At 41.9% G+C, this 25761-nt stretch overlaps 1 long non-coding RNA gene across 1 annotated transcript in view; it reads left to right on the top strand.

The window, feature by feature from the left end:
• Nucleotides 1-606: 606 nt before the first annotated feature.
• The window catches only part of LOC134810419 (uncharacterized), a 141646-nt gene continuing 116491 nt past the window's right edge, over nucleotides 607-25761 (top strand). Inside the window, exons 1-2 of the long non-coding RNA XR_010158371.1 lie at nucleotides 607-1128; nucleotides 13033-13151. This is a non-coding gene — a long non-coding RNA (uncharacterized LOC134810419). The remainder of the gene's footprint in view (nucleotides 1129-13032; nucleotides 13152-25761) is intronic.

Raw genomic sequence — 25761 nt, 5'->3', positions numbered from 1 at the left:
AAAACACGTGTCTCTATTTTTAATCAGCCCATTACATTTTACTCTTGTATTAAAAACCTGTTGGTAAAACGTCTAATCACAAGGTTAATCTATATAAATCAGATTTTTTGTATTTTCATTTAGGCTTGTGTGGTTAATCGGTTGGGAAAAAATACACAAATGCTTGCAACAGAAAATAAAAGAAAAATTATTGAGCGACTTTTCTTTTCAAACTGGGACACGTTTTAGCCGCGTTGGACATTTTTACGATTTACGACCCACTTCGTTCTAAGTCGCCACAGAACCGTAACAAGAATGCAGAAAGCCACGATTTAAAATGGTACCCCCAACCCCCAACCCCCGAAATATCAGCAACACGGTTCTGGCAAAGTATGCACGGGAATTTTCCCATTCTGAGGAACAGATGGGGTCTTTCCTTTAGGATGCGCAGGGGTCAGCTGTCCAAGGCTTGGGAAGAGGTCGGCTCGGGCGATCGAGTCGCTCGGGCAGCGGCGGCCGCGGGAACTCCGGCTCTGCTGGGGCTGCGGGGAGCGGGCGGGGGGCACCAGCGCCTGCCCCCGGCCGGCTAGGCTGCGGCAACTGCGAGAGGAGATGCCGCAGGACCTTCGCGACCCTGCGGGGTTGTAGAGGAGCCCCGACGCCGAGGTCAGGACGGCTTTCCTTCCTTGGCTTCCCAGCCTTCACCCTCTGAGTTCTTGACCCAACGCCGCCGTTCCGTTTCTCCTGCTTCCTGGGCCCCAGGCAGAGCACGAAGGGAGCAGCATCCGGGCTCTTCCCTGGCCTGCAGGCTTCGCGCCTCTGGATGGACCTGCGCCGGTCCGGGGCGGGAAAGGAGCAGCATCCGGGCTCTTCCCTGGTTCGCGCTCAGAGCCCACCTTGGGCCTGAGCGTTTCCCGGCCCGCGTCGGTGGGTGGTTTCGGAGGGAAGGGAAAGTGAGTCCGGACAGGTCCCCGAGGCTGCGAAGAGCTCCGCTTTGTCTCGGGGGACAATGAGGCCTCGCGTTTCTTTCTGCCAGCGTCGTCCAGCTTCGAGGGCTCCTGAGGCGCGGTCTGAGCTGCCCCGGGCCGCCACCTGACTCTCCCGAAGAGGGCTTCGGGACCCAACACTTCCTCAGAGAAGGAAACCCAGGTCAGAGGCCTCGCCCCTCGTCTGTCTCTAAGATTTGAAAGGGGAAAGGAGATTTGATTCCCTGTCCGCCCCATGCCTCAGATATCTTCAGAATGTACTTAATTAAGTAACGTATTCATTCTCCTCCTAGTTCAATTGAGTTGTTTTAAACAGTAGCGGTGCGGGTTTCTGAATATTGGATGTTCAGGGACGCATCCTTGCCTTTCCTCTCAGATCAGATGCCTTCTGCTACTCCAGTTGCTGAGTCGAATGCCTTAACGCCTTGCCTCGTCTCACTTCCTTCTAGAAAGTTTCCAAGTACTGCTTCCTACTCTTTCTGCTTCCCCCTCCTAACAATAGCACTTTTTTTTTTCTTTTGAGACGGAGTCTAGGTCTGTCGCCCAGGCTGGAGTGCAGTGGCGCGTTCTCGGCTCACTGCAAGCTCCGCCTCCCGGGTTCTAGCGATTCTCCTGCCTCAGCCTCCCGAGTAGCTGGGATTACATGCACCTGCCACCACGCCCCGCTAATTTTTGTATTTTTAGTAGAGACGGGGTTCCACCATATTGGCCAGGCTGGTCTCAAACTCCTGACCTCAAGTGATCCGCCTGCCTTGGCCTCCCAAAGTGCTGGGATTACAGGCATGAGCCACTGCACCCAGCCTCCCGCCCCCCGCCAGCTTTTTTTTAAAACTTGCATAAGTGAACAAGGACTTGGGATAATTATCGACATTAGAAATTACTGACATTGGCCGGGCGCGGTGGTTCACACTTCTAATCCCAGCACTTTGGGAGGCCGAGGCGGGCAGATTTCCTGAGGTCAGAAGTTCAAGACCAGCTTGGCCAACATGGTGAATCCTTGTCTCTACTAAAAATACAAAAATTAGCTGTACGTGGTGGCAGGCGCCTGTAATTCCAGCTCCTCGGGAGGGTGAGGCAGGAGAATCGCTTGAACCTGAGAGGCAGAGGTTGCAGTGAGCTGAGACCATGCCATTGCACTCCCGCCTGGGAAACAAGAGCAAAACTCCCACTCAAAAAAAAAAAATTACTGACATTAATTAATTATATCTACAATCACAGAATCAAATAAGAGACTTTTAAAATAATCTAATCTGGCTTCTCCATGGTACAGGTGAAGAAACTGAGGCCCAGAAGGGTGTTAGCAGCAATAATGGTGAGAAAAAAAATTTAGTTGTATCTTTAATATGTACTTTAAGTGCGTATTTAATAAAACAGGCAAAAATTAATTCCAGGCTAGATATATTAATAACATTAATAATTAATTACTATATTAAGCATGCTAATTATAGTTATCATTAAATATTGAAGAACTTAAAGTTATTAAAAATAAGCAAGTTTGAATAAGCAGATATTTGGCCAGAGGGTTTTTTCCTTCCTGTTTACTTTCATGAACCCTATAGGAAGGGTAACGGCTTAGATCTCTCCTGCCCAGTGGGTAAAGAGAAACTGGTTGATCTATTTTATGTCTTCCATTTCACAAATTCCTTACATGATTTGCCAGACGAGACAGACAAAAAAATCAAGAGAGCAAGCTTTATAATTGCCCTGCCCAGGCTGCTCAGATGGCATGTTAGCTCCCTAGTCAACTGTTTGATTCAAGAATCTTGGAAATTGAGGGCATTCTGGCTACGTGGATGAACCATAAAGACTTTACTTGCAGTTCATTATCTTACATAAAATATACTCTTCCCTGTTGGGGGCACGGTGGCTCATGCCTATAATCACAGCACTTTGGGAGGCCAAGGCAGGAGGATCACTTGACCTCAGGAGTTCAAGACCAGTTTGGGCAACATGGAGAAACCCTGTCTCCACAAAAAATACAGAAAATTAGCTGGATGTGGTGGCACATGCCTGTAGTCCCAGCTACCCAGGAGGCTTAGGTGGGAGAATCACCTGAGCCTGGTGATCAAGGCTGCAGTGAGCTGTGATTGTGCCACTGCACTCCAGCCTGGGCAACAGAGTGAGACCCTGTCTCAAAAAAAAAAAAGTACTCTTTCTATGAGAAAAATCTAGACTTCAGAAAATTATGACAACTTATATTTTTATGTTAACATTTACTGAAGACTTTTTTTTGGCACTAGATGCTGAGCTAAGGGTTTTATATGAATTATCTTGTTTTTCCTCACAGCAACCTTATTATATGGGTTTTATTATTCCCATTTACACATGGAGAAACTGAGACTTAGGGAAGTTCTGTAAGTTTCTCACCATTACATAGTGAGTGATTAGCAAAGTTGGAATTTGCAGCCCATGCATTTCATTCAGTTATCACATGTTGAAATCTCATATTTTAGGACTGCAAAAGTAGAAATGTAATGAAAACTAATCCTAAATTTAACTTCATATTTAAAATACATTTATATTTTAGAAGCCTGGTGTTAGGTTGTTAAAATCTATACAGATGGAGCATCCCTAATCCAAAAATCCAAAATCTGAAATACTCCCAAATCTTGAACTTTTTGTGTCAACATGGCACCACAAGTGGAAAATTCCATATGTAAGCACTTAACAAAAACTTTGTTTCACGCAAAAGTTATTTAAAATATTGCACAAAATTACCTTTAGGCTTATGTGTATAATATGTACATGAAACATAAATGAATTTTGTGTTTAGATGTGGGTTCCATCCTCAAGATATCTCGTTAGGCATATGCAAATGTTCCAAAATCCAAAAAAATCTGAAATCTGAAACACTTTTGTCCCAAGCATCTCAGATATGTAATACTCAACCTGTGTATACAATATGATCTTAGTTTTGTACAATAAAACATATATGACTATATACACATAGAATAAAGTTCATTTTTATTTTTTTGAGATGGAGTTTCTCGTCACCCAGGCTGGAGTGCAATGGCCTGATCTTGGCTCACTGCAACCTCGCTGCCTGGGTTCAAGTGATTCTCCTGTCTCAGCCTCCTGAGTAGCTGGGATTACAGAAGTCCACCACCACGCCTGGCTAATTTTTGTATTTTTGGTAGAGATGGGGTTTCACCATGTTGGCCAGGATGGTCTTGAACTCCTGATCTCAGGCAACCCACCCACCTCAGCCTCCCAAAGTGCTGGGATTACAGGCATGAGCCACTGCCCCCGGCTTCTTTTTTCTTTTTTGATGAGGTTTGCTACTGTCTGAACCTTTTATGTTTAGAGAATTTTTCATTATAAGTCTGAGAAGTCCATATCCTCTCTTTCTCAGCAGAGTCACCTATTTCTAGCACAGCCATGATAAAGGAGCTAAAGATGGCATCCAGTAGTGACCAGGTCTAGTGGCTTGACAGTGCAGGTGACAGCATGAGGTTTGGGGCAGAAGCAGTTGTCTACTCACCAGCCTGGCTTTGTGGTAACAGTTAGCCCTAGATCTGACTGCCACGCTTTTCATTTTTCAAGCTTGATTCCCAGTCTTTGTAGCAATGTTCTGAGCTACCCATCTGTTCCTGCTCCAATTAAAACACCCATAGTCAGTTGCTGTTGCTTACAACTAAGAAACCTGATATGTGTACCATATAATATACCAAATAATTGAGCTTTGAAATGTTTTGGGGCCTGTGGACTGTGGTCTGGAATTAAGGGAGGAAAATTGGACTATATGATTTAGTAAGTATCTATAGAAGGTGGACCAGAAGCCAGCTTCTTCATATTCCATTTTTTCTCTTTGCCTAGCTTTGGTTTATTTTGATGCATACTCTCTTGCCTTGTTAAACCTATACAAATATATAAAAAGAGTGAATGATGGCCCTTTTCTTTACCCACCAAGAAAACACAAATTTATCCAGCTGAGTTGGAGAGCATAATTTATTTTCTATTTTATTTTAAAGCCTTCCCATCGTATCAGCTTGAGTATTTATTCTTCTGAAGCTCCTATATGTATAGCAGTAGTTGACACTTGTTGATCACTTACATTGTGCTGGGCACTGTGCTAAGTACTTCACATGGATTGACTCATTTAAATCCTCTTCACAACCTTATGAGGTGTAGGTGCCATTATAACCCACATTTTACAGAAGAGGAAACCAAAGATGAGAGGTCACCCAGCTGTGAAATGTCAAAGTCCACTTTTAAACTCAGCTGCCTGACTCCCAAGCGCTCATTCTTAATAACACTCTCTACTCTTTTCCCTAACTGGTTTGATTGACTAGAAATTTCTTTTTTTTTTCTTACCTTTCCTCTTTCTTCTCTTCTCTCTCTCTACTTTCTTTCTTTATTTGAGAATGTCATGAAGGCATCTGTGGAGACCGTGATTGAGCATCTATAATTGTGTTAGGTGAGTGGCTGAGCTTGATTCAAAGAGCCAAGCTCTTTCTTGCCTTGGGTCTTTCTTTGCGTGCTAGAATGGACTCCCTCTCTCCATTTCTTTCTATGACCTTGAGGCCTTAGCTAAATGATGCTTTCTCAGGGAGGCCTTAGTGGACTATTCCACTCAGAATGTATCCTTCTCTGTTATATTCTACTTCAGCATTCTCTTTGTTTCCTTTTCATACTTAGCGCAGTTTAAAAATTTAGTTTTACATTTTTTGTTAATATCACTTTCTAGAGCAAGCTTGTCCAACCCATGGCCTATGGGCTGCATGTAGCACAGGATGGCTTTGAATGTGGCCCAATACAAATTTGTAAACTTTCTTAAAACATTATGAGTTTTTTTTGTGATATATATTTTTAGCTCATCAGGTATCATTAGTGTTAGTGTATTTTATGTGTGGCCCAAGACAATTCTTCTTCTTCCAATGTGACCCCAGGAAGCCAAAAGCTTGGACACCCCTGTTCTAGACTATAAGCAACCTGTGTCCTGGGAGCTTTTCCGCTTATTCGCCACTTTATGTTTACCCAGAAGACAGTTCTTGTCACATAGTAAACGCTCAAAAGACATTGAATAAATGTTTATATTAACTAGGGTCCAGCTAAGCTACTGTGACAAAGAAACCAAAAAATTAAGTGGCTTAAATATGGCTGAAGTTTAATTCTCTTGTATGTAACATGTTAGAGGAATGTAAGCATCTACACTGGTGGGGTACCTCAGCATGTGAAGTCATTCAGAATCTGTTTCTTTCACTGTGCTGCTCTGACATTCCCTAGTCTTTTCTACATGGTTGAAGCTGTGTCAGCTCCACAACCCTATTTCAGTTTTTAGGAAGAGGAGTAGAGCAAAAATGGAGAGCAAGCAATTTCCTGTGAAGTAAATGATTTGTAAGTTGTACACATTACTTCCATTTACATTCTATTCTTTTTCATGTTTCTAGAATCATAAAATTTATTTCTGATGCAAAATATATAGTATAGATGAAACATTAGTCAAGATAAAAAGCTAGATCAACAAACATTTATTAACATAATACTGGATGGGTACTGTTGGAAATAAAATATATGTTAGACAGGGTTTCTGATCATCAGGAATTTACAATATAGTTGGAGATTTCACTGACATTCCATTCTGATAAATGTAGTCATGTGGCCACACCTAGGATACTAGGAAATACCATCTGTGGGTGGGTGGCCATGAGCCCAGCTAAAGTGGAAGAAGGAGACAATGGGCATTGAGGGGATAACTAACCCGTTGCCTCACTGTTGGATAAATGCTGTTGAAAGAATGAATATATTTTTAAAAAGAATAAAGAATGGATATTCATTGTTACATTATCAGAGTTTGGAATAATGTAGGGGTTTGAGGGCTATTTTGTTTTTGTTTTTGTTTTTTGTGACAGAGTTTCACTCTTGTTGCCTAGGCTGGAATGCAGTGGTGTGATCTTGGCTCACTGCAACCTCTGCCTCCCAGGTTCAAGTGATTCTCCTGCCTCAGCCTCCCAAGTAGCTGGGATTACAGGCGTGTGCCACCACGCCTGGCTAATTTTTGTATTTTTAGTAGAGAGAGGGTTTTGCCATGTTGGCCAGGCTGGTCTTGAACTCCTGACCTCAGGTGATCCATCCACCTTGGTGTCCCAAAGTGCTAGGATTACAGGCGTGAGCCACAGTGCCCAGCCTTGAGGGCTATATTTTAGAACTCTAAGAAATACGGGTGTGATACAAAAATATTAGACACTGACTAAAATAACATCAAATATGCTTTATGACAACCTATTCATCTGCACATTTTGGGGCAAGGGAGGGTTAAAGACCTAAGAAAGTTGCTTAGGCCAAGAAATTGTGCAAAAGAGGTCAGCACTGGATATTGTAGAGACACACCTGGCTTTGCTAGAATTTGGGGAGGAGGGAATAGAAGCCTCTCTGCCTTCAGCAAGCTTCCAGGAATAAGCCTTTATCTGCTATAGCTAGGCAAGACCCCCTCTAATACTTCCCTGGCTAGAAGGAAGCTATTTTGAGGCAAGGACGTTGTTTGATTACAAACCTTTGTGATCCTAAATTCAACACCAACAAAGGCTTTGAAATTCTTAGGCCAAAAACAGGGCAAAACCAAATTGTAACTATTTTAAAGGATGTGGATAAAATTTATGTTCCAATGATATATCCTGATACAAACATAACTTTTTAAAGAGTGTAGGCTGAGTATGGAGTTATATGAAAATGTTTGCACCTGTCCTCCCCTAAAGTGGCTAAGGGCATGTTGGCAAGGCTTGTCATCAACTGTGTTCTCTGTGTGACTACAGATAAGAGGAAGGGGCCCAGCTGCTGCCACAGCCCTTTTTCTTTGTGGCTGCGGTGGACACTGGGCTTGTCATTAGCTTCTCTGGCCTTAAATTCCCTCTGTGCAAAGAAAGGTAACCCATTCCCCTCCTCCTGTCTCCTTTCATATTTGGCTGAAAGCTTGGGAAACCCATTTCAACTCTTTCTTTGCCTTTCAACATGTCACATTCCTTCAAGCTGAGCTCACAGGTCTGTCTGTATGAAACCTGCTCTGACTCTCCCCAGGGCCAGTGAATCCCATCTCTCCTGTTCTTTTTCAGTGTTTTCTACTTGTCAGAGCGCTTCTCACTTTTGGGCTTTAAATATTTTTAATCTGTTTGCGACTCCTCCTTGCAAACTACTTCAGGATAGAGACCATATCTTATAATTCTGTCTGCCTTGTACAATACCTGGCACGTGGTAGACCCTTGGTAAATGTTTACTGAATGCACGAATGAGTGAGTAAATGAGCAAATGATCCTTTGGGTTCTTTCTTTATAGCCTCTCAGCTATTCTTTTTGTTTTTGTTGTTTTTTGAGACAGAGTCTTGCTCTGTCGCCCAGGCTGGAATCCAGTGGCGAGATCTTGGCTCATCGCAACCTCCGCCTCCCGGGTTCAAGAGATTCTCCTGCCTCAGCCTCCTGAGTAGCTGGGACTACTGGCACATGCCACCACGCCCAGTGGTGTTTTTAGTAGAGACGGGGTTTCACCATGTTAGCCAGGACGGTCTCGATCTCCTGACCTCATGATCCGCCTGCCTCGGCCTCCCAAAGTGCTGGGATTACAGGCGTGAGCTACCGCGCCCAGCTCCTCTCAGCTATTCTAATGTGGTTCATGACTCCCCAAGGCTAGGAATACAAAGTGTAGTTGCAAGTTCTTCCTTGTTTCCAAAATATTTTCTCACTTGCTTACTGAAGTTAAATTGAAGGTCAGAATTCTTTAATGGAGAAGCAATTGGCCTTTCATTATGCAATAAGGGATAAAATGGCTTAAAATGTAAATATTGCTTGAATTAACATACTGCTGAAACTTACTAGAACTAAAGTGGGCCAGGTGCGGTGGCTCATGCCTGTAATCCTAGCACTTTGGGAGGTTGAGGGGGATGGATTACTTGAGCACAGAAGTTGGAGACCAGCCTGGGCAGCAGAATGTTACCTCATCTCTACTAAAAATTAAAAAAAAAAAAAAATTAGCAGAGTGTAGTGGTACACACCCATTGTCCCAGCTACTTGGGAGGCTGAGGCAAGAGGATTGCTTGAGGCTGGGAAGTCAAGGCTGCAGTGAGCAGTGACTGAACCACTGCACTCCAGGCTAGGTGACAGAGTGAAACTCTGTCTCAACAACAACAACAACAACAACAACAGGAACTTAAGTGTAACTAGTCAGTCAATCAAAAAGTGTAAATAACATACTAGTTTCTTTTCTGTTTTGCAGGGGGTGGAGGTCAGAGAGAAGTTAGTGTTTGGGTTTTAGTGAGGGATGGGAGGGGAAGGGGGTCAAAAGGTCATTTAGATAGCTACAGAGCATAGAAAGAGAAACTAGAGATCACTGATTTAGCAGTTCCTTAATGTTTCAATTTTCAAGAGAAGTATGGCATAACTGCTCTTGTTTGCAATTTTATGAGAATATTGTTAGGAACTATGTAGCACAATGAACACCATCTTATATTATAGAATTTGATAAGATCTGGGGTGTTTGTGAATGTGTGGACTTAAAAATGTTGACTTTGTTTCAGAGGAACTGAATTTTCAGAGGAGTTAATAAAGGAGTCATATAATCTGGATTGTACCTAAAATACCTCTCCCAGTGGTAGAGCAGTTTGGGTACTTTATATGACTAAGTGACATTGGAGATGGCCCCAGACAGGAAGGGGTAGATGGTATGCCAAGATTTAGTTGGAGCTTCCTAAATAGAGGCTGTCATAATCTGCATTTTTGGGTAAATTGCTATTATCAAATGATCACTGATAACTCATATATATAACAATAATTTTTTTTTTCTTAGAGACAGGATTTTACTCTTTCACCTAGGCTGGAGTACAGTGGCATTTGGGAAGTGAAAAGCAAATGTAGTCATATGCTGCTTAATGACAGGACTATGTTCTGATAAATGTGTCGTTAGATTATTTCATCTTTGTGCAAACATCATAGAGTGTATTTACAGTAATATAGATGGTATATAACCTAGTACACACATAGGCTATATGGTATAGCTGTTCCTAGGCTACAAACTTGTACAACTTATTACTATGCTGAATACCGTAGGCAATTGTAATACAGTGGTAAGTATTTGTGTATCTAAATGTTGAAAAGATACAATAAAAATACATATAAAAGATAAAAATGGTATGCCTGTATAGGACACTTACCATGAATGGAGCTTGTAGGACTGGAAGTTGCTCTGGATGAGTCAGGAGTGAGTGGTGGGTGAATGAGAAGGCCCAGGTCATTATTATCCACTGTTGTAAACTTAATAAACACTGTACACTGGCCAGGTGCAGTGGCTCACGGCTGTAATCGCAGCACTTTGGGAGGCCAGGGCGGGTGGATCACCTGAGGTCAGGAGTTTAAGACCAGCCTGGCCAACATGGTGAAACCCCATCTCTACTAAAAATACAAAAATTAGCCAGTCATGGTGGCAGGCACCTGTAATCCCAGCTACTCAGGAGGCTGAGGCAGGAGAATCACTTGAACCCGGGAGGCGGAGGTTGCGGTGAGCCGAGATCATGCCGCTGCACTCCAGCCTGGGTGACAGGCAAAACTCCATCTCAAAAAAAACAAAAAACAAAACAAAACAAAAGCCATTGTACACTTAGTCTACACTAAATTTATTTATTTTTAAAGTTTTACTTTTTTTTTTGAGACGGAGATTCACTCTCGTTGCCCGGGCTGGAGTGCAATGGCGCAATCTGGGCTCACTGCAACCTCCACCTCCCGGGTTCAAATGATTCTCCTGCCTCAGCCTCCTGAGTAGCTGGGATTATAGGTGTGTGCCACCACGCCTGGCTAATTTTTGTATTTTTAGTAGAGACGGGGTTTCGCCATGTTTTTGAGATAGAGTCTCACTCTGTAGCCCAAGCTGGAGTGCAGTGACGTGATCTTGGCTGTCTGCAACCTCTACCTCCCGGGCTCAAGCGTTCCTTGTGCCTCAGCCTCCTGAGTAGCTGGGACTACAGGCATGTGCCGTTATGTCCAGCTCATTTTTTGTATTTTAGTAGAGATGGGGTTTCACCATGTTGCCCAGGGTGGTTTCGAACTCCTGAGCTCAGGCGATCCGCCCCGCTCAGCCTCCCAAAGTTCTGAGATTACAGGCCCAAGCCACCGCGCCCGGCCCACTAAATTTATCTTTTAAAAATTAGTTTCATTATATCCTGACAGCTATGACATCACTAGGTGATAGTAATTTTTCAGCTCCATTATAATCTTATAGGACCACCATTGTATATGTGGTCTATTGTTGACCAAAATATCTTTTTTTTTTTTTTTTTGAGACAAAGTTTCGCTCTTGTCCCCCAGGCTGGAGTGCGATGGCGCCATCTCGGCTCACTGCAACCTCCTCCTCCCGGGTTCAAGCGATTCTCCTGCCTCGGCCCCCCGAGTAGCTGGGATTACAGGTGCCTGCCACCACGCCTGGCTAATTTTTTGTATTTTTAGTAGAGATGGGGTTTCACCATGTTGGCCAGGCTGGTCTCGACCTCCTGACCTCAGGTGATCCACCCGCCCTGGCCTCCCAAAGTGCTGGGATTACAGGCATGAGCCACCGTGCCCGACCATTGTTGACCAAAACATCTTATGTGGCACATGACTGTATGTGCAAACAGGGGCCCAGTATTACACAATTAGTTGAAAATTTGCTACTTCTTTAGTGTCAAATGATCAGTTTGACTTTTTAAAAATCTCGCTTGAACTGGAATTGAACCAGAGTCTGAAAGTCAGTTGTCCTAGGTTTTCATTTCTGCCTCCACAACTGACTAGCTGTGTGATATTTCAGAGATCATTACTCCTTGGTAGATCAAAGTGAGATTATGTGAGTTTCAGGGCCCATTCCAGGCCTAACACTTTCTGTATTTTTATTCAGTAGCAACAATTAAAGCATTTCACATAACACACCAGTAGCAAAGTCTGGACTGGAATGCATGCCTTACAACCCACTTAACCTCTTTTTTTTTTCTTTACTTTTCAAACTTTTTAAAATTAAAATATAATATACACATAGTATAGGAAGTACACACAGTATACTAATCTTTGTTTTGAGACAGAATTTTACTCATGTTGCCCAGGCTGGAGTGCAGTGGTGCCATCTTGGCTCACTGCAACATCCACCTCCCGGGTTCAAGTGATTCTCCTGCCTCAGCCTCCCGAGTAGCTGGGATTACAGGCATGTGCCACCACGCCCGGCTAATTTTTGTATTTTTAGTAGAGATGGGGTTTCTCCATGTTGGTCAGGCTGGTCTCGAACTCCCGACCTCAGGTGATCCGCCTGCCTCTGCTTCCCAAAGTGCTGGGATTACAGGTGTGAGCCACCGTGCCCAGCCAAAGTATACTAATCTTAAGTGTTTAGATTGTTGAATATTTTCAAACTAGGCAACAAATTATAATTGAGCTATAAGATTCATCCTTTTAAATGTATAATTTGATGAATGTTGATAACTGTGTAGAGTCAGATTACCACAACCACAGTCAAAATATAGACTGTTTCTATCATCCCCAAAAGTTTGCTTGTTACCCTTTGCAGTTCCCTCCTTTTACCCAAATCTTCTGGTAACCACTGACCTATTGTCTATCCCTACAGTTTTGTCCTTTCCAAAATGAAATCATACTACATATAGACTTTTGTGTCTTTTTTCTATAACGCTTTTAAGATTGATCACATACCTGTATTTGATGTGTATCTCGATCATACTTGATGTGATGTGTATCTGATGTGTATCTTGATTACTTAGATCAAGATATAGAACTTTTCTAGCATCCCAGAAGATTCTTTTGTGTCCTTTTCCAGTCAGTTCCCACCCCTCATGCCTCACCCCCACTATTCTGACTTCTACTGCTGGATTAGTTTTCCTAATTTTGTATTTCATATAAATGGATTCATACGGTAGATACTGTGTGTCTATTTTCTTATTGTAATATCTGTAGGATTTATTCATGTTATAGCTAGTAATAATAGTTGTCCTTTAAAAAAATCACTGTGTAATATTCCATTGTATGAATATACCATGTTTCATTTATCTCTTCTACTGTGGTGACATTTTGGTTGTTTTGTATTTTTGGCTATTTTGAGTAAATCTTTTCCTTTTTAGACATGGAGTCTCACTATGTTGCCCAGGTTGGCCTTGATCTCCTGGACTCAAGTAATCATTCCACTTCAGCCTCCTGAGTAGCTGGGACTGCAGACACATGCCACCACACCTGGCTTTGAGTAAGTCTTATAAAAAACTTATAAGAACACTCTTCTTAATGTCTTTTGGTGAGAATATGTATCCATATCTCTTGGCTATGTTCCTAAGAGTGGAATTGTTAGATCATAGGCTAGGTATGTGTTTAGCTTTCATAGAGGCTGCCAAACAGTTTTCTAAAGTGGTTGTACCAATTTGTTTATTTATTTATTTACTTATTTATTATTATTTTTTTGAGATGGAGTCTTGCTCTGTCACCCAGGCAAGAGTGCCGTGGCATGATCTCAGCTCACTGCAAGCTCCACCTCCCAGGTTCAAGCAATTCTCCTGTCTCAGCCTGCTGAGTAGCTGGGACTATAGGCGCCCCCCACCACGCCCAGCCAATTTTTGTATTTTTTTTTAGTAGAGATGGGGTTTCACCATATTAGTCAGGCTGGTCTTGAACTCCTGACCTCAGGTGATCCGTCTGCCTTGGCATCCCAAAGTGCTGGGATTACAGGCGTGAGCCACTGTACCCAGCCGTTTGTATCAATTTAATACTCTCACCATCAATGTATGAGAGTTCCAGTTACTCCACATCCTTGCCAACACTTGGTATTGCCAGTCTTACTAATTTTAGCTTTTTGGAGAGTGTACTGTAACCACTGCTTTTGGAGTGAAATTGCATGTACACCACCAATAGTGTCATTTAGAGATGTAGAGAATCAGGAGTGATCAGTCAGTTTCCTTATGTTTCTGGGCAGAGACTTAACAAGGCAACCAGTAAGGATGAACAGTGGTAGAGCCACCTTATATTGCCAAGAAGACCTGTGTCCTTAATTACCATTCCACCATAGTGATAGTACTGGGGAGCCTTCCCTCCCTAATTCTGTAACCCTAATCCTCTCCTTTAATATTTATTTAATAGCAATTTCCCTGGAAGAAAAAATATGGGGGATTGGTTGGTGAGGACTGCCCTTGTTCAACCTTCTTAAATGAAATCAGTGAGCTTATTGCTCCTTCATTTGAGATGGCCTTTGGAAGCCTGTATCAAATCTCCATTGCAATCAGGGTAATTAATCATCAAGAATGGCAAGGTGATTGTAGAGAATCCAGGAATGGAATGTGGATCCATGTGCATGTGTAGAGCAAAAATCTGCTTTTTATTTGCAAAGATAGTAGTCTCCAGGAAACATAGTGAGGCTGAAAGGTCCATTTAAGGTTTGGCTGTTATCCTTGATGTTGATAGTAGCAGTTGGGTTTGAGCTGGTGGGTTTTGGGTGTGCCCTGCAATGCGGTTGTTTATCTAATAATAATATGCCTATGGAAATAAAGCCAAAACTGCCAGATGTTTTTTACTCTAAACCTGATGTAGACTGTATAATGGGGTTTTTATGTGTACCTAAGAATCACTATGCTTTTAGAGTACTTCTGGCCACTCTACAAATACATGAATCAGATTAAAGAACAGTCAATCAGACTTGAATTAAATATATATTCCCATAATGGTGATTATCTTTTTTCTTGGCTTGGCATTATTATAGCAAGCTAAAGTAATAGGAGATAAGTAGCTATTATAAATGAACCATTAAAAGCAGCAGTAAGCCAAAGTTCTCATTGATCTCTCCCTGTCTCTTACTTTATAAAAACTAATGTGAATTGCGATGGAGTTACCTACTTTAATAATAAATCTGTTGTGTCAGGGTAGTGACCTGATTTTTTTTTTTTGCATATAATTTATAGCCTATTGATTTAATCCTCTGAATATCTCATCCTATTGGCATAGCATAAACCATTTCTTAATTGAAAGACAAAAGTAGCTTGGAAAAATATTTTTATTGAAGATATCCATTTGATCAATAGTCAAATAAATATGAGCTTATTTGAATGACAGTTTCAAGTTTAAAAGACCAAAAAGGAGGCTGGGCATGGTGGCTCACGCCTGTAATCCTAGCACTTTGGGAGGCCGAGGTGGGCGGATCACGATGTCAGGAGGTGGAGACCATCCTGGCTAACACAGTGAAACGCTGTCTCTACTAAAAATGCAAAAAATTATCTGGGCGTGATGGCACATGCCTGTAGTTCCAGCTACTCGGGAGGCTGAGACAGGAGAATCGCTTGAACCCAGGAGGCGGAGGTTGCAGTGAGCTGAGATTGCACCACTGCACTCCAGACTGGGCAAAAGAGCAAGACTCTGTCTCAAAAAAAAAAAAAAAAAAAAAAAAGACCAAAAAGGAGATGCTTTGATTCATCACCTATTTGGGTGATAGATTTATAGGTGTATTTAGAAATTTAGATTTTTTTCTTCATGAGCAGGGGTGTGAGGCTTATGGAGACATTTTAAGAAGACACTAGCTTTTTGAAAAGTAAGTCATAAACTAGAATGTGGAAAATGAACTCAAGTAGCAGACAGTTTAATGTGACTACATAAAACATTGATGCTGTGCTGCTAAAACTCTTCCTTCCCTTAATTTATGGAAGAGAAAATCAGTAGTTTATGCTCTTCCAGCCAATACCTGGCGCCTTTCCATTTGGCTATACATGCCAGGATGCCAAGAACCACACCACTGCTTTGTCACTTGAATAGAGCTGCTGACTTCCTCTTAATGCCAGTTTCAAATTTCTGGCAATGACTGACTGTTACCATAGTCCTCTCATCCCTCCTGTTCATCTGTACATATCTTAAGCTTAGTGTTCAGCTCCTGAAATTTTATTACCTGTCTCAGGCAAAAGTGTAATGAATATCTTTAAATATCACTGAGAAAAAACTGAGAAACAGCACATGTAATTAACACATGAATAATTAATTTGGGAGAGTGCTTTTCTCTAATTTTTTCCACTTGCCTACTTATTCATTTGTTGCTTTTCTTTAGATGTCACAGATCTAACCCAGTTAGTCTAAACAAATGACCATGCATCACTGTCATATCATAAACATAACTCAACTTGGAAGGAAGCAATTTGAGGATGGCTATCCTATTACTATGCTTTATTTTTTTCTTCACCTAATGCATGTAGCCATAGAGAATATGGAAGAAGATCTTAATACTCACTCTTTGAAGAGAAAGCAGTGATTTTTTTTTCTTTTTCTTTTTTTTTCGAGACAGAGTCTTACTCTGTTGCCTAGCCTGGAGTGCAGTGGCGTGATCTCAGCTCACTGCAACCTCCACCTCCTGAGTTCAAGTGATTCTCCTGCCTCAGCCTCCCAAATAGCTGGGATTACAGGCAGGCACCACCACACCTGGCTAATTTTTGTATTTTTTGTAGAGATGGGGTTTCACCATGTTGGCCAGGCTGATTTCAAACTCCTGACCTCAGGTGATCCACCCACCTTGGCCTCCCAGAGTGCTGGGATTACAGGCGTGAGCCACTGTGCCTGGCCAGAAAGCAGTGATTTTTTTTTAATGGTCCTTATTACTCATGCTATCAATTTTATCTGTAATAGGTCCCTGTCAAAATCAGAGTAATTAAATGGAATGACAATCCTGTTAAATGTGTTCATGCCATTGCATTGGCAATAAAGCATGCACATATTTACAATTAAGCCTTGTCTTTTTCCTTTGCCATGGAGAATTGTGATGAACATTAAGTTGCACAGGCATGGGGATCCAAAAGGGTATTCATAAAAATCAAAACACCAGGTGTATACGCTCAGGACTATAATCTCTTCTTATGCAATTACTTATTTTCACTGCATATTTTTTCACTGAATAATAATTACCTTTGCACTGAGAAGAGGCAGGATCAGCTAGTTTCAACCTTTTATTATAACCTCCCTTTTAAAAATGTGTAGCACAGCATAGAACCATAACTATTTATTCAAATATATTTGTTCCAGTTCTTAGTTTTTAAAGGGTAGCCGACTTTCACATAACAGCACACTGAGCTTTTAACACAGTCACTTTGGTGCTACACAACAAAACATTAAGATGCGTACTGATAGTATGGTTAATTTCTTAACCACTGGGAATCATCAATATAACAGAGATAAAGGAGACTTGAAACCTAGCCCAAGCAGTGAATTGACAGCCGTCTTTAACCACTATGACCTAAGAATGACCCTGAGCTCTGCTGGGTGCAGGAGATAGATCTGTTGCAGAGCACAGGAATCAGATATCTTACAGGCCTAGAAACTGCCATTGTGCAACAACTGCGGAATCACTTGCAAAGTCTGATAGACACATAGGTGATAAACAGCAATGCAAACGACATGCTCTTTTAGTATATATTTTGAAATAAACAGAGTTGTGAGTGGTTAATATTTTATTTGCTTCTTGCTTCGTAAAGTTAACATTTATAAAAGAACAATTAATAAGTTTTAAAGTATTATTTAAAATTTTCTAATTTAACCATGTTTTCAAATATTGGTACTATATGTAAATATATATATATATATTTATTTATTTATTTATTTATTTGAGATGGAGTCTTGGTCTGTCGCCCAGGCTGGAGTGCAGTGGTGCAATCTCGGCTCACTGAAACCTCTGCCTCCCAGGTTCAAGCGATTCTCCTGCCTCAGCCTTCTGAGTAGCTGGGATTACAGGCACGTACCACCACGCCCAGATAATTTTTGTATTTTTAGTACAGATGGGGTTTCACCATGTTGGTCAGGCTGGTCTCGAACTCCTGACCTTGTGATCTGCCCACCTCTGCCTCCCAAAGTGCTGGGATTACAGGCGTGAGCCACCGCACCCGGCCAATATATGTAAATATATATATAATATATATATGTGTGTATATATATATGTGTATATATATGTGTATATATATATCTTTCTTTTCTTTCTTTCTTCTTTCTTCCTTTCTTTCTTTTGTTTTCTTTTCTTTCTTTCTTTCTTTTTGAGAAAGAGTCGTACTCTGCAATCTCGGCTCACTGCAACCTCCACCTCCCAAGTTCAAGTGATTCTTGTGCCTCAGCCTCCAGAGTAGCTGGGATTACAGACGTGCACCACCATGCCTGGCTAATTTTCATATTTTTAGTAGAGATGGGGTTTCACCATGTTGGTCAGGCTAGTCTCGATCTTCTGACCTCAAGTGATCCACCTGCCTTGGCCTCCCAAAGTGCTGGGATTACAGGTGTGAGCCACCATGCTTGGCCTGTAAATACATTTTGTACACTTACACATACATATCAATAATTAATTTTATGTCAGTGGAATGATATACTCTAAAGTGCTTAAAGTCACATGTGGCATTTTATGATAAAATATACCTTTGCTTTGTTTTGGTAGCTCTTTAACCGTAAGGTGTGCTTACATTTAAACTTTCTCACATCTTTCCAACTGGATTAATGATGATAGTTTAGTAGCGGAAGCGCACAAACATATATATATATTTAGATATATATTTAGCACGATAGCATGAATTTAGGGTCATATACCCCCAAAAGACATACATATATATATATTTAGATATATATTTAGCACTAATTTAGGGTCATATAACCCCCCCAAAAAAAGATTTTTTTTTGTTTTTTTTTTTTTAGATGGAGTCTCGGTCTGTTACCCAGGCTGGAGTGCAGTGGCGCAATCTTGGCTCACTGCAACCTCCACCTCCTGGGTTCAAGCAATTCTCCTGCCTCAGCCTCCCGAGTAGCTGGAATTACAGGTGCCCACGACCATGCCCAGCTAATTTTTGTGTTTTTAGTAGTGACGGGGTTTCACCATGTTAGCCAGGCTGCTCTTGAACTCCCGACCTCAGGTGATCCGCCCACCTCAGCCTCCCAAAGTGCTGGGATTACAGGTGTCAGCCACCATGCCCGGCCGAGACAGTTATTTTAATAAAGCAGAGTTATTAATAAGGGAATAGACATTTAGAGGAACTAAATAATAGGAATGCAGCCTACATCATTAGCTTTTATTCATTAAAGTAGAGATTTTGGGGGGTGTTTTCTTTTTTGTAACACTTTTTCCTCTAGGGTTCTCACAAATGAAAAGTAGATATGCTAAAAAAATACATAAACAATCTTTTTATACTTTTAGCTTATATATAATGACTAAAATGTTTATATGTCATTCACTGAAAATGCAAATGGATGATTTTGGTACAATCTTCTCCAAGTGTAAAATGCATTTAAAAATTATTCAACCCTGGCCTGGCGCGGTGGCTCACGCTTGTAATCCCAGCACTTAGGGAGGCCGAGGCGGGCGGATCACGAGGTCAGGAGATCGAGACTATCCTGGCTAACGCAGTGAAACCCCGTCTCTACTAAAAATACAAAAAAAAAAAAAAAAGTTAGCCAGGCGTGGTGGCAGGTGCCTGTAGTCCCAGCTACTTGGGAAGCTGTGGCAGGAGAATGGCGTGAACCCGGGAGGCGGAGTTTGCAGCGAGCCGAGATGGCGCCACTGCATTCCAGCCTGGGCGATAGATAGAGCGAGACTCTGTCTCAAAAAAAAAAAAAAAAAAAAAAAAAGCATTCAACCCTGGGAAACATAGTGAGATCCCATCTCTACAAAAAATTTAAATATTAGCCAGGCATGGTGGTGTGCGCCTGTGGTCCCAGCTACTTGGGAGACTGAGGCTGGAGAATCACTTGAGCCCAGGAGATCAAGGCTGCAGTGAGCTATGATTATGCCACTGCACTCCAGCCTGCATGACAGAAGAGAACCCTATCTTAAAAAAGAAAAAAGAAAGAAAAAAAAACTAATAACCCTCTGCTCCTCAAGTTTCTCTTTCAGTTTTTCAAAGGCTACTGCAGCTTGCAGGTAGATCCTGCATTGGGAATTTGCTGGAGTCACTTTGGGAGTTCCATGGGCAGTTCCATGGGAACTGGACTCCCAGGTCTTTTGGGGGTATATGACCCTAAGTTAGTGCTAAACACAGGATAGAGCTGGAGCTCCCAGCCTGACTCCACTAGGGGAAGAAAAAGCCCTTACCTCATACTTGTAGCACTGAAAAGTGATTAGAGGTTTTTAATTAAATCCTAACAAATACCAATATTAGCTGAATCACCTTTCCTCCAGGGTCATTAGAGAATGCTAAGTTCAACTTTCGTATTTACCTTCAAGCCCATCCTTTTCCCAGCATAGCATTTTGTGGTTTTTTATTCCTTGCTGTGCTTTTTATGAGAGAAACAGGTAGTGATCTGCATATTCTAATTGGTAATGCTTTCTAATAATATTGTAATTATTATAACAGTTCTATAATAGTTCTTCTCTGAAAAGTGTGGAGGGATCTGTGGCTAAGGGAAGAGCATTGCCTCCCTTGCTCTGTGACAAATGAGGATTTTAATCTGATTCATAACCTTTTACAAACAGCTACATCTTGACCAGACCACTGTATTTGGTGACCTATTCATTTCATTAATGTTTCACATTGGGCCTAAGTGCCTACAATGGGGAAATGACAACAAGTGAGTACCAGTGACCTCATTAACTTGGGTAACACTGCTAAACAAATGGCTTGGCATTATGGAAATTTGCCCCATAGAAACCTGTCTACCTGAGGACAGTAACACAGTCTTACTATTGGCTGCTTCAGAGATTTATATGCTCTGCCACTTTGCTCACTTGCATATACCCCAATGCTTTTTCCAAGTAATTTTTTTTTGTGTCCAACTGACACCTCCCTGTAAATGAGATGCATCTTTGGTTTGACTTGTTTATCATCACATATCTATAATGCTTTAGAAAGTAGAATGCTTCAGCATTTAGTTTCAGGAAACAGAAATCATTCTAGATCTTCTATGAAGAAAGAGATTTAAATATAGGGAATTAGGTCCTCATAAAATTGGAGTAGTGAGCTCAAGGTTGGGCTTGCAGGAGTGACTCCCAGAATAATACTGATAAACTGGCCTGACATTTTAGCTGCTACTTGATCATGAAGGTGAGGAATCAGGAGGCTGCCATGGAACTGTAGAATATAAGAACTTACCACAGTAGCTTCACAAAGCTAGTGACAGTATGCTGGAACTCTGCTGCAGAAAAACCCAGCATCTCTCCTCCCTAACCATACAGAGAGGGCAGCAGGGTGATTGCCATCATATCTCTTCCACCTTTCAGATCTCACATGATTGCATCTTATTGGTAGGTCCTAATTCTAGAACTCTTGCTGTGGGGGAGTATAGGGAAAATATGAATTTAGCGTTCCAGCTTCTGCAGTACTGAAAGGCATTTTGGAAGGTTGTTGGAATGGTGTGGCTAATTTGTCATTTCCATCGAAAGAAGCAGAAGTATGTAACAGTAAAATCTGAAGCCAGTGCAGTGGCTCACGCCTGTAATCCCAGCACTTTGGGAGGCTGAAGCGGGCAGATCACCTGAGGTCGGGAGTTTGAGACCAGCCTGACCAACATGGAGAGACCCCGTCTCTACTAAAAATAGAAAATTAGCCAGGCATGGTAGCGTATGCCTATAATCCCAGCTACTTGGGAGGCTGAGGCAGGAGAATCGCTTGAACCTGGGAGGCGGAGGTTGCCATGAGCCAAGATTGCACCATTGCACTCCAGCCTGGGCAACCAGAGTGAAACTCTGTCTTCAAAAAAAAAAAAAAAAAAAAGGAAATCTGTGGGTTCTCTTCCTCTTCCTATGACCTTTGATTTTCATTTAGATGAGTACATTTTTTTACTAAAGTAGTAAAAGTTTAAAAATGGCTCTCCAATATTTTTCTACTATTATCTGAAACAGCTTAGCACCTCCATAGCCCTTTCCCAAGTATTGATTGAAGATGTGATAACCAGGGTCTCAGAGGTTCTCCGTCTTCTTCCATCTTCTCTTCCAACCAGTTGCTCCCAATTTCTCCATTGACTCCCATTTATTTCTCTCTTACCCTATGTACAGTCCCCTCATATTATTGCTTTGGTGGGATTGTGTTGCTTGTTCTCAGCTTTCTTTCCAGAAGCTATCTTTAGGATCTTCATAGTTTCTAGACTTAGCAGCCGTAGAGTTTCTTACTCAAATTCCCACCCCTGTTCTTAAAAACCTAGCCTGAGTATGTCACCTGGACCTCCAAATATCTAGGAGGATGTCTGACTAGTAACAGTTATGTTACTGAAATGCTCTTAAAATGTTTCATTATAGGCTGGACGCGGCAGCTCACACCTGTAATCCCAGCACTTTCAGAGGCCAAGGCAGGTGGATCACAAGGTCAGGAGATCAAGACCATCCTGGCTAACACGGTGAAACCCCGTCTCTACTAAAAATACAAAAAATTAGCCAGGCGTGGTGGCAGGCGCCTTTAGTCCCAGCTACTTGGGAGGCTGAGGCAGGAGAATGGCGTGAACTTGGGAGGCAGAGCTTGCAGTGAACCTAGATTACGCCACTGCACTCCAGCCTGGGCGGCAGAGCGAGACTCCGTCTCAAAAAAAAAAAAAGTTTCATTATAAAAATTTCAAAAATAACTAGATATGTCAGTTGAGCAAATTAAAACATTTAGGGGCTGCATTTATTTTCCGTTGCTGAGCTGCCCTTATCTTGCTAGAATCAGCACTTAGCACAGTGACAAAATAGGCATGCAATATTGGTTGAATTAATCACAGAATTTAATGACCATGACGCCACAGTTCCAGAACTCATTCATGTATTTTGATAAGTAAGAATTATGCTTTAAGTTTATGCATCTTGTTTTGGCATGCAAACCTTAGAAAGTGCTATATTATCAAGCTATCTGACTATACAGTGTGGCTTAATTATAAGAGGAAGTGATTAAACTATGGATTAGCCAGCACTCAGGTAATTTATTGGCTCACATAACAGAAAGGACAGGAACAGTCTTCAAGGGCAGCTGGTCAGAGCTCACATGATGTCTTTAGAACCTATCGTCTTTTCACATCCATTGGCTATATTGCTACTTTCTGCTGTATTTAATTAATTGGCAGGCCATCCATGATGGCTTCAAGCCCTACAAGAACACATTAACCCAATACCAAATCACATGAGAAAGAGAGTTCACTTCCTGGCAGCACAAACATAGGTTTAAGTCTAAGACCTGAACCTCCCTTAATTCTGATTGGCCTGACTTAGGTCAGGTGCCCATCTATGAAAAAGTCAGTGGCTGGGGGAATGGGATGCTCTGACTTACTCTTGATCTTAAACTCCACCCCCACATCCAAAGGTAGAATCGGCCTCATCATGGACTGAGAATGGGGCTAGGGTGAATCCCCAAATGGAAATCTAGGGATTTTTTTAAATTACGGGAAGCAGTGTAAATCCTGGACAGCAAAAGCAACACATGTCCACCACAAATAGAAAGCAAGCTACCTCTACCAAGAAGATACTGTGTCTGCAAAACTTAGAAATGAGATATGAAGTCATGAACCATCCTGAAATTTCTGACTGTGTTTTGGTGCCCTGGACCACAGGCACATCTCACTTGGTTGAGTTAGACTTTCGGAAAAAAACATTTTAAAAATTTATTATTATTATTATTATTAGAGATAGAATCTTGCTCTGTCACCCAGGCTAGAGTGCAGTGGCACAATCATAGCTCACTGTAGCCTCTGTCCTGGGTCAAGAGATCCTTGCACCTCAGCCTCCCTAGTAGCTGGGACTATAGGCATGTGCCATCATGCCTTGCTAAAAAAGACACCTTTTTTTTCTTCCCTGAGATGGAGTCTTGCTCTGTCGCCCAGGCTGGAGTGCAGTGGCGTGATCTCGGCTCACTGCAACCTCCACCTCCTAGGTTCAAGTGATTCTCCTGCCTCAGCCTCCTGAGTAAGCTGGGATTACAGGTGCACGCCACCACGCCTGGCTAATTTTTGTATTTTTAATAGATACAGGGTTTCACCATGTAGGGCAGGCTGGTTTCGAACCCTGACCTCAGGTGATCCGCCTGCCTCAGTCTCCCAAAGTGCTGGGATTACAAACGTGAGCCACGACACCCAGTGAACCCTTTTTTTTTTTTTTTTTTTTAAGGAAACAGCAAAGCTGAGAGCCAACATGCAAGCTTTAAGGACATGAGTCTAGAATTAAACTAAGATACACTAAGATGGAATACACCCTGCAGTTCTCAAGAATGATTCAGGACTCTAGGCACTGTTTGTCCAGATTTCTGTTTTTAATTTAAAATTGTTATTGCAATAAAGTAACACTCAAAAAGAAAAAATCCAAACATACACAAATGTTAGAGAAGTAGTACAATGAACTGCCATCTACTCACCACACAAATGAAATTACTGTCTAGACTTTGTCATTTTCTTCATCTGTCATCTCCTTTTCCCCCTTTGCTGAAGTATTTTAAAGCAAGTCCCAGATACCATTGCCATTTTACCCCTACATACCACAGTATCAACTTTTTTTTTAAAGAAAAAATGGCCTTGTTTTTTTAGTTATTTAATACAGCTAGAAAGGATTCAGCTACAAATCCAAATATGCTGGGGTATCAGAAGCTTAAACTCGTTTTTCCTAAAACCCTAGAAGCCAAATACACCTTTGACCCAGTATCAGGCCTAGAGAGCATTCACAATACAGCAGTATTACAGTATTCCACACAGTAAGAAAGGAATTAAAAGGGTAAGTTTGTTCTATGCCTGAATGGACAGAACTTTGGCTGGCTTCCTGTTGAAGCAGTTTAGACATTTTGAAAACTGCTGCAGCTGCCAGTTTTGTGGATCTGATTGTCTTTAACGGTTGTCTTTTTTTTTTTTTTGAAATTAACGTTTTCTCTCTTGGGATTTCAACATGATTGTTTTCTGGAAACGGAATTCCTTAGAAAACTACTTATAAATTGCATGTGAAGCTCAAAATTTATTTTAATGTTTTAAAATACTATCTTGAGTTTCAATACAGGCAACCCAGTCAGTCTGGTTAGCTTGAGCTAATTTCTTTCTTTCTTTCTTTCTTTCTTTCTTTTTTGAAACGGAGTCTCACTCTGTCCCCCAGGCTGTAGTGCAATGGTGCGATCTTGGCTCACCGCAACCTCCGCCTCCTGGGTTCAAGCGAGTCTCCAGTCTCAGCCTCCCAAGTAGCTGGGATTACAGGTGCGTGCCACCACGCTGGGCTAATTTTTGTACTTTTAGTGGAGACGGGGTTTCACTATGTTGGTCAGGCTGGTCTCGAACTCCTGAGCTCGTGATCCGCCCGCCTCAGCCTCCCAAAGTGCTGGGATTATAGGCATGAGCCACCATGCCCAGCCCAGCCTGCATCAATTTCTTATGTACGGATTGATATGCTGGGATAACCAGGTTCCAAGATAAACTGGTGATTGGAATTATTACACTAAAAATTTCAATTAGGACGATTGTTAGACAGATTATAAATCAAAGTTTAGACCTGCGGCTTAACAGTATCTTTTTTTTTTTTTTTTTTAGAAGGAGTTTCGCTCTTGTTGCCGAAGTTGGAGTGCAATGATGCGATTTCGGCTCACTGCAACTTCCACTTCCAGGGTTCAAGTGATTCTCCTGCCTCAGCCTCCCGAGTAGCTGGGATTACAGGTGGCTGCCACCATGCCTGACAAATTTTTTGTATTTTTAGTAGAGATGGGATTTCACTATGTTGGCCAGGCTGGCCTCGAACTCCTGACTTCAGGTTATCCGCCTGCCTTGGCCTCCCAAAGTGCTGGGATTACAGGCAGGAGCCGTTGTGCCTGCCCAACAGTATCTTTTTAAGTAAAATATCTGGCATAGTTTCTACCAAGTTGTCAGTGAGCCTTCCCCTCCCCCGCAGCCTATAATTCAAAAGGTCCCATTGAGGCTTTGATCTCTAGCAGCATGTCTATCGTGAT

The sequence above is a fragment of the Pan troglodytes genome, chromosome 6, assembly GCF_028858775.2.
Source record: "Pan troglodytes isolate AG18354 chromosome 6, NHGRI_mPanTro3-v2.0_pri, whole genome shotgun sequence".
Lineage (NCBI taxonomy): Eukaryota > Metazoa > Chordata > Mammalia > Primates > Hominidae > Pan > Pan troglodytes.
The sequence above is the reverse complement of the archived record's forward strand: the minus strand, read 5'-3'. Positions and strand labels throughout refer to the sequence as shown.